This window comes from Neolamprologus multifasciatus, chromosome 22, assembly GCF_963576455.1.
Source record: "Neolamprologus multifasciatus chromosome 22, fNeoMul1.2, whole genome shotgun sequence".
In the NCBI taxonomy this organism is placed as follows: Eukaryota; Metazoa; Chordata; class Actinopteri; order Cichliformes; family Cichlidae; genus Neolamprologus; species Neolamprologus multifasciatus.
The window spans coordinates 3,511,895-3,521,936 of NC_140459.1; positions in this window are offsets into that span (position 1 = coordinate 3,511,895).

A 10,042-nucleotide genomic window follows, 5' to 3' on the forward strand; every position below is an offset into this window, starting at 1 on the left:
GCTCGGTCGCCGCCGGTGCCTCCCGCCTGCCCGGTCCCCTGAACTGTTTTCTGGGCTCTTGGGCCGTCAGCCTCCGGGCCGCCCCCCTGAACTGCCCGGGTTTGGACTATTGTGCGGTCGTCCTCCGGGCCGGCCCCCTGAACCTTTTCAAGACTGTTGCCTGGGCCTCTGCGCCTTTCATGGGCTTTTTTGTTTGTTTTCTTTTGGACTGTTCCTGGGCCTCAGTGCTGTTGTTTTGTTCTGTTTTGGACTTTGTTCCCTGTGTTTTGGTTTCTGGCTCCTTGTGTTTTGTTTGTTTCGTGCCTTCTGTCCTGTTTCCCCCACCACCCACCCTGGTTGGGTTGTTTTTTTGTTTTCGGTGTTCTGGTTTGGGCTGTCTAGAAGCCAGCCCTTAAGGGGGGGGGGGGGGGGGGGGGGGGGGGGTGGTACTGTTAGGGTCCCTGGGTCATCGACCCAGTGTTTTGTGTTTTTGGTTCTTTGATTTTGTTATTTCATTATATTCTAGCTTTGCTTTATGGGTTTTAGGACTGTCTGTTCCGTCTGCCTGTTCATGTAAGTTTATTTGGATTTTTGTTACGTTTTGCCATCCAGTAATAAAAGCTGAGTTTTGAGTTACTTTCCGCCTCCGAGTGTCTGCACATTGGGTCCTTCTACTTCCACTCCTGCCTGCACACAGCCGTAACCTGACACCTGCCTACACATACAGGGTTTTTTTTTTTAATGAGTTTTTATTTCTATTTTGGAATTCTGTCTACAAATAATGGTGTTTTAGGAAGTTTTGAAAATTCCTTCCAGGTAGAGAAGACTGTGTTCTGTGCTGTTCTAACTGTGAAGGCTTCTAACTGGTAAACATTACGATTCAATTCGGGTTTTATCACCATGTGTTGCTTTGGTTTACTTTTGACATGTTACACACACACACACACACACACACACACACACACACACACACACACACACTTTCAAACGACTTCACTTACATTTATTCGTGAACAGTTAAATGAACTTCAGTAAATGTTTCCCCATCACAGTTTTTCTCAGTTGCTTTGATGAAAGTCTTCAGGAACATCAGGAATGTCATTCTCACCACTCTTAATACAGCTCTCAAAATATGTAAGGCCTTTTTCACAACACAAACTCATCTCTGCAAAAGACACTTCATAAAACACTTTCACCATCGTTTTAAGACATCAAAACAAGTTTTTTTGTTTTGTTATTTTTCTCAAAACCTTACCTACTTTGGAAAGAGTACTGCAAAAAATGTAGGCCTAATGTCACAAGGGGCCAAAGGCCTGTACGAAACTGGACTCAAGTGCTGGACCACATGTGGAGACGGTTGAGTTTGCTTCATACAAATCTTTATTTGGCACAAAAACACAGTTATACTTGGTGTGGGATTCATGACAAGAAAACGTAGCGTGGTGGGGGGTTAGTGGGTTCACAGACTTCTCCAGGTGTGACTGGATTTTAAAGAGGAGTATGGCTTATGTTGCAGGTGGAGTTGGTGGTGCTTTGAGGGGAGTAGGTGAAGGTCCAGGTGAGCTGAACAGAGTTAAGATGGGCTGACCTGAGCTCAAAGTGATCCTGTGTGAAGCAGTGGCAAGAGGGCAGCAGGTGTGATATTGAAATACTTCCCAGGAGATGGAGCACGAAACTGCAGTGAGAATGGCCGAGTGCATAGACTTGGGCAAGGAGCATGAAGCATGGTAGCCTGTTACCACCGAGGGTAAGTTGGCAAAGTAGCAGTGAAGAGACGGCAACGCTGGTCTTAAATATCCTGAGTAGGTTGCTCCAGATTGGCTCCATGTGAGGAGATGACGGCTCTGCCCAGGGGCAGACACAGGAGAACATGGACTTAGTGGAAATTTACCAGCAGCTCACCCAGACTGTGACAGCTAATGAGAAGTTTAAAACTGTTTTCAGAAACAAAAATCAAATCTGATGTTTTTTTGTATTTTTTCAACCTTACAAAACTGATGAAATGGAGAAAAGCAAAATAATACTCATTAAACTATATGTGTGTTCTGTTCACATTATCGACACATTCTCAGCCTGGCTGGGGGGCTTCTTTGCCTCCCCCCTGCTGTGTGCCAAGCCTGGAGGCTGCGGTCTGTGCAGAAGGCTCCCTGTGATAGTGTTTCCTCACCTGGCTCATGTGTGCCCAGCCCAATTTTACTCTTTAAGTGTGTGTGTGGAGGGGGTGTATGTATGTATCCATGATCGTTCATGCTAATGAGAGTGTGGGGAGTGAGTTGGAGGGCGGGGTGGGGTGGGGTGTGCTTCTTTTAACCATGTAAAGCACTTTGTGCTACATTTCTGTATGACAAGTGCTTTATAAATAAAGATTGATTGATTGATTACTAGAGTGCCGTGATCTTCCTCATGCTGTGTGTGTTTTGTTAGATTCTTCCCAGTTTAGGTTTTGTGGAGTTTTCTGTTCAGCAATAAAAGCTGCCATTTTGAGTTCAGTCCTGTTTCCAGTGAGCTTGCGTTTGGGTCCAATTCCTGCCTGGACACAGCCGGATCATGACAGTTGTGAGCTGTGAGTTGTGGATCAACGGAGTAACAAATCCCTTTATTAGTGTAGAAACAACAGCAGTGTGTATGTGTGTATAAAAACAATGAGAAAGGCTAATTTGATTGGGGAAAAGCATCACTGATTTGAGAACTGCACCAAAGCGACTGAGAGAAACTGTAATATATGTTGGAGGTGGATGGTACTGGAGGAAATCATGTTATATCATGCTGTTTGAACCATATTTAATTTTGGATCAAACCCATCTGAATGGTGTCCTATAGCAAAATCTTAAAATTGACATTGAACTTATTTTAAAAATAATCAATTAGTAGTTCTTCAAACCCATCAGGATCTTCGTGGGTTACAGAATGTTGTAAAAGCATGTAGTGAAGTCCAGACCTTTACTTTTTCACATTGTGCCTCTAAACTTGGTCAGATGATTTTCATAGAGAGGCACTTTGCATCAGCAGCACCATGCTCCAGTGCTCTGGGAGAGTTTATAGTCCTGAGAGTTGAACACTGGATGACTGACAGCTGTCCTTCATCACAACAGAAGCCACAGAAATCCTCCTCATCAAAAACATGACTTTGATCTGCGTCCTCATCTGGACTCTCCTCTGCTGCTGCTTCACAGGTAAAGTCCAGAGAATCAAACTCCTCTCCTCTATCAACATCTGTCCCTCTGAAATGAAGCCCACAAAACCATGAAGCTGCTTTATGTTTTTGTCTCTCTGTCCTCAGAGTCTAAACCTCAGGTCCCAGTGACTCAGCCTGGAGCAGTGAGCTCTGCTGTGGGAGGATCTGTGAGCATCAACTGTAGGACCAGTCAGGATGTTTATAGCAACAACTATATGTTCTGGTACCAACAGAAAGATGGAGGAGTTCCTAAACTGCTCATTTACTACACTAGCACTCGAGCATCAGGGATTCCAGCTCGTTTTACAGGCAGTGGATCAAACAAAGATTTCACTCTGACCATCAGTGGAGTCCAGGCTGAAGATGCAGCAGTTTATTACTGTAAAGGAGAATTTGATGTCAGCTCTTGGGAGCGCTTCACACAGTGAAAAACAGTCGTACAAAAACCTCCCTCAGTCAGACTGAACAGAAACTGCAGTAACTTCCACCTGCAGCAGAGACTGACACAGTTCAATGAGCACAAACACATTTTCATGAAGGGACTGAATTTTTCATCATATCACTCAGAAATCTAAAGTTCACTATTAAATGATCATCATGGTGGAAACTTCTTTCTACCCACTCAAAACTCAGGAAATCTCAAACTAACACAGTTGTTGCTGTGAATTTTTGAGAAGTTAGAAGATGCTTCATCATGAACTTTGACCTCAGCTTCATAATGGATCACAGACACACTGTCTTTAAATGAAAGAAACAAATCTCAACACTCAGTCAACCTGAAGCTCAGCGATTTCTAAAGATTATATCGAATCAGTTTAAAGTAAAATATATCCAGTTTTACATTCAGCTCTCATGAGACCAGAGTTTTTCAGTTTTTTCTCGTCTTCATGTTCAGACAGCAAACCTTTGAAAGTGAGGCCTTTATCCTGCACGTTAGCAGCTTTCAGCCAATCAGAGCAGAGTTCAGGATGAATAAAGTCACTTAGTGCATTAGTGTGAACTCATCTGCCTTCTGCAAAGAGGACACCTTCTGTTCATTTAGATCAGCCACAGAAGAACTCAGGCACACATTTCATAAACAGCTTCACTATCATTAGCTCACACACTGATGCTAAATCAGTAGCATTTCAAGCCAAGCAGCACCCATCAACAAGGATTCCTGTCACTCTGTTGACGTCAGAACTTTACAGATACAGTTTGGTTTCATAATGTCTCACTGAACATCCAGAAATATCCATTTGTTCTCATTTCTGTCCTTCAGCAGAACAAATATCATTCCCAAAATCCTCCAGTGGATGGAAACTGGTGGTTCACGTCTTTTCCACGTCCATGCAGGATGTTTCACATGTTCATAGTGTCAGTCTGTCCTTCTTTCACACTGTCAGGCTGCACACTGTGAGTCAGGCCTGTGATAAAGAAATTAACAGAAAATCTCACCTGAAAATGTTAAAACTGGGAAGTTTAGTAAATGTTACTAACCTGTAGTACCTGCACGTGTTTGTAGATTACTCAGCTGCAGTCATCCATTCTCTATTTCCTGTTTGCGTTGCACTAGTTTCACTACCCCTGCATGGTGAATTAACGAGTGTTTGCAGACAAGTCAGCGACTGCAGTGATCTGCTAGAAACCAAACCGCCGTCATTACAACCGATTTGAGCCAGCAGTAAGAGTTTGTTGGCTCTGACTACAACCAGTAGGAGCCACAAACTCCAGCAACACCAACTGGTCAACGGAAACTTATTTTCCCCTCGTGACTGGAGGTTGAGGGGGGGACACTAGGCCTGTGTGACTGAAGGCTGAGGATCCACAAGAGGTTACAAAATACAGCAGATTCATTTGTTTCTTAAATACTTGTAAATTCTGATTCTTGTATAAGAGATTTCTTTAATATTGTAATTATGTTAATTATTAAATGTCTGTTCACACTAAAAGAAATGATCTTGATATTTAGAAAACAGGTTGTTCTTTCTGTAACCTCGGCCTGCTGGTAGTTTAATTCTGCAGTGGGTCACATTCACAAGTTATTTAGTCCAAACTATCAGTTGAATTATTGATCTCAGTATTACTACACATGATTATTGGAGGTACAAGTGATGAATGCAGAAATGAACTTTTTTATTAATAAATAAACAAGGATCAATGAAAGGAATGATGAATGGAAAGATGTGAAAAGTCAGAAAAATGAATTTGCAGAAGATAAAAGTGTCTGTCCTCAGTTCCAGCAGGTCACTAATGGAGGAAGAAAAAGGACCATCTCTTATGAGATTGAAACAATTTGGGGTGATCAGTTCAGTAATTCTTCAAGGTTATTTGATATGATCATAGATTTTAATGCATCGTGTTATCCAGTCTTCTTAATTGTCACAGCCTGGGTCTGAGGAGGTCTGTATTTTCTTGTATTTATATCTATTTTTATCAATTACATACTCAGTAATGTTTTATAAATGCTGAATTTAGCACTTACTAATATCTTACTAAGGCTTTTTACTCTGTCAATATTAAGTGTTACAAATACATTGATGTTAGAACTGTGTCTTCTGTTCTGTTGTTCATTATGTTTCTGAATAATTATCAGCTTTTCTCAGGAGAAGAAATCAAAACTATTTCTCTCCACTAGATGTCATGAATTCTTTCATTATTCAGTCTCACTGAGGGAAGCGTTGTAAGCTCAGGACAGCTGCAGCTGACTCTGTGTGTTTGCATATGTGTCCTGCCTCTCTGCTCACAGCTGTTAAGAGGCCAGTGTTTATCAGTGGCTGTGCAGGCCTTTCAGAGCCACTCACACACCAGCAGCACAATGATGATGTCACTGACTCTACTGCTGGCCACCCTGGGGCTCCTTGTTCAGGGTGAGACTCTCTGTCTTTGCTTCAGCATGCAGCCAGGTTCACCACAATGATGTTCTGCTATGATGGAGAAACTCTGACACCAGCAGCACTGACCTTCTTCCATCTGTTCTCCATGTTAGAGAAATGATCCTTGAATATTTGATCATCTTTCTCTTAACTTCTCTTCTTTTCATGTTTTCAGGTTCATCAGGAGAAATCGTCCTGACTCAGACTCCTAAAGCTCAGTCTGCTGTTCCAGGACAGACTGTCTCTATCAGATGTAAAGCCAGTTCAAGTATGAGTAACTACCTGCACTGGTATCTTCAGAAACCCTCAGAAGCTCCTAAACTGCTTGTTTATTATGCTACAAACCGTCAGTCTGGAGTTTCTGAGCGTTTCAGTGGAAGTGGATCTGGGACTGACTTCACTTTGACCATCAGTGGAGTTCAGACTGAAGATGCAGGAGTTTATTATTGTGGACAAAGTGGTTACAGCTTCCCGTTCACACAAAAACCTCTCAGCTGAAGAGGAACTGATCTGAAACAGCTGCAGAAAAGTAAAGCACTGAGATGAATCATTAATCCTGTTTTACAGTTTGAGATAATGAGTACACATCAACAGTAAAAACATTTAATGAAAGAAGACGTCTTCTTTAATTTAAGAAGACGTCTTCTTAAATGAAAGAAGACGTCTTCTTTAATTTAAGAAGACGTTAAATGAAAGAAGACGTCTTCTTTCATTTGATGAAAGAAGATGTCTTTAACATTTTGAAACAATTCACCACCAGTAGTGTCACCAAATAAAAGTGTAAGTGTTCACTGATTATGGACAAATTTCCAGAATAGATTGTGCCTATCTTCACAAAACTGCAGATGTAACTAAACACTTTGTTTAATCTCTTACAAATCATCATTCTGGAGTTTCTAACAGTTTTACTGCGAGTCAGTCTGGAGCTGTTTTTGACCCTCAGTGAAGATTCATGAGTTTTAGACAAACCTGATCCAAAGCAGTATGTGGAGAGAAACTATTAAGAGATCCATGGTGAACGCTTCATATTTAATGAATACAATTCTAAAGAAAGGTGTTAATTTGTGTTTCCAAACAAAATCAGGTGTGTTTCATGAATGACAGAATATGGACCCACTTTAACATATGAAACAATCAGTTATTATATACTGTACACACAAATTCAAATCTCTCTGCTGTTAGAAAGAATTGTTAAATGTTGCCATTGTTGAACTTAAATTTGTAAACCTTGCCTTAAACTGTGTGATCAAAGACATTCTTCTGTGATGTGCGGTTGGTTAACCATCTGCAAGTCCATCTGCATCTGGAAGTCCAACAGGATCTTAGCTCGGTCATTCTCCACCACCCTTGGGGGCGTTTCCCATTTTGACCTCAGGACTTCCAGGCCATACTCTGTGGATGTTTGTTGCCATACATATATATATATATATATATATATATATATAGAGAGAGAGAGAGAGAGAGAGAGAGAGAGAGACAGACAGACAGACAGACAGAGAGATCTTTTTTTAAAGTACAAAGTGTTTAAAAATAGGAAAATTTAATGATCTTAAAGCATGAAACAAACAAAAAATACAGCAAGAGTGGAGCTGAATAATGAGGTGTGGGAGCCCTGGGTGGCCTCACAGGTCACACTGTGAAATGGCAAGAAATGAATCTTCTATGTGCTGTGACAGAACATGAACAGTAAACAGATCACTCCCATTTTTTACTTTAAATTCACGTTTGGAGTCCAGCCAAACGTGGTAAAAGTGGTAAGCCCCGTTGAAGAACTGAAAAGCATAGTATTTATTTTGGCACACAGGCCGCGCTCATTGGAGGATATGATTTATATATATGACTGTTAAACAGAAGAAGTTGCAATCATTGCTAGAAAATAGCAATAGGGGGAAAATGATTCAACCTGAAGAGACATAAACATGGCAATGAAATGTGGTAGGATCTAAATCTCAAACACAAGCAAACTGCCTTTTTGTTGCAGAAATTTTACCAGCAAAAACAGGATGTTCAAGGCAAAATGTTCAGAAATCTGAGTCTGTCTCAAAAGATTGCCCCTGACTCCATGAACTCTTCCAGTCCATCTTACAGCTTTTGATTTAACATTGTTGAGTCTCTGTCTTTGTTCAAACTTAAGGCCCGTCTTAAATCCATGCATGTCTATATTTATTTGTATTAGAATTCATATTTGAATTATTTCACATTTTCCATTTGATTTTTTTTTTATTCTAATGTATCTCTCCACTAGATGTCATGAATGATTTAATTATTCAGCTCAGGACAGCTGCAGCTGACTGACTCTGTGTGTTTGCATATGTGTCCTGCCTCTCTGCTCACAGCTGTTAAGAGGCCAGTGTTGATCAGTGGCTGTCCAGGCCTTTCAGAGCCACTCACACACCAGCAGCACAATGATGATGTCACTGACTCTACTGCTGGCCACGCTGGGGCTCCTTGTTCAGGGTGAGACTCTCTGTCTTTGCTTCAGCATGCAGCCAGGTTCACCACAATGATGTTCTGCTATGATGGAGAAACAAGCAGCACTGACCTTCTTCCATCTGTTCTCCGTGTTAGAGAAATGATCCTCTAATGTTTGGATGTTGATCATCTTTCTCTAAACGTCTCCTATTTTCATGTTTTCAGGTTCATCAGGAGAAAAAGTCCTGACTCAGACTCCTACAGCTCAGTCTGTTGTTCCAGGACAGACTTGAACTGGCTTTACATCTGACAGAGACGTCAGATGTAAAGCCAGTTCAAGTGTTGGTGGCTGCCTCAACTGGTACCTTCAAAAGGACGGAGAATCTCCCAAACTCTTAATTTATCATACTACAAACCGTCAGTCTGGAGTTTCTGATCGTTTCAGTGGAAGTGGATCTGGGACTGACTACACTCTGACTATCAGCAGAGTTCAGGCTGAAGATGCAGGAGTTTATTACTGTCAGCAGTGTAGCAGCTTCCCGTTCACACAGTGATACAACGCCGTACAAAAACCTCACACAGCTGGAGAGGAACTGAGAAAAAAGAAAATCTGAACTGACAGCTGCTCAGAAACACACATTATTTTATCTGTATAAAATAGTTTTATATTTTTTTTATAAATACATGTTATAAATGTTAATATCATCATTTTGTGAAAGTTTATTATTTTTATTTTTAAGCAAGAAGTTATTTATCCTATAAATAGAATTTTATTGCTACAATTAATTATCTGTAAAACAGAGAATATCGATACGAGCAACGAGTGAAAGCAATCAATTAAATATTTTAATTAAAAAAAAAAAAAAAAAAAAAAAAAAAAAAATTAAATATTTTATCTTTGGATTATGAAAGCTCAAATCAATTATCTCAAACCCAAAAGTCCAATGACTAATTCATCCTGCTTTAAGTTCTACAGAAACACAAATATTTATGGTTACCATGTAATCGACTCTTTTATAAATATTTCTTCAAGTAGAGGTGAAATGGGCCGTGAGATTGAGACACAGAAATTAGAGCCTCTTGATGTGTTTTGTTTGTGTTTCCACCCGCCTGGAATTACCAAAAATAGAGAACGCACAGCCTAACATATGAAACAGGAAAAGACCGACGTGTAAACCCTTTATTTCAACAAAGTAACTGTATTCTGAATGCCACCTTTTAAACGGTAACTGTAACGGATTACAGTTACACTCATATTTTGTATATAAATACGTAACAGAATCAATGTATTCCGTTACTCCCCAACACTGGTCTGCAGGGAGCCTCAGGGTGCTGCTCCAGCTGTAGTGGCCGTCATTCTGCAGCACCACGGGGCTCCTGCTCTCCTCTCCACTGCTGCTTCTTCCATCCACCTTCCAGGACAGCCTCCAGTCTGAGGGGAAGCCCTTGTTGGCCACACACATGACTGTAGCCTTCCCCTGCTGCAGCTCCTCACTAATGGTGTCTCTGTTATGGGTCGAAAATTTCACATTTTTATCAAGTAAATTATTCCAAGCCGTGTTTCAAATTAAACTGAAGAGTTGTAAGTCCATTAGACCTTGGTGAGTGAATAATGACAGAG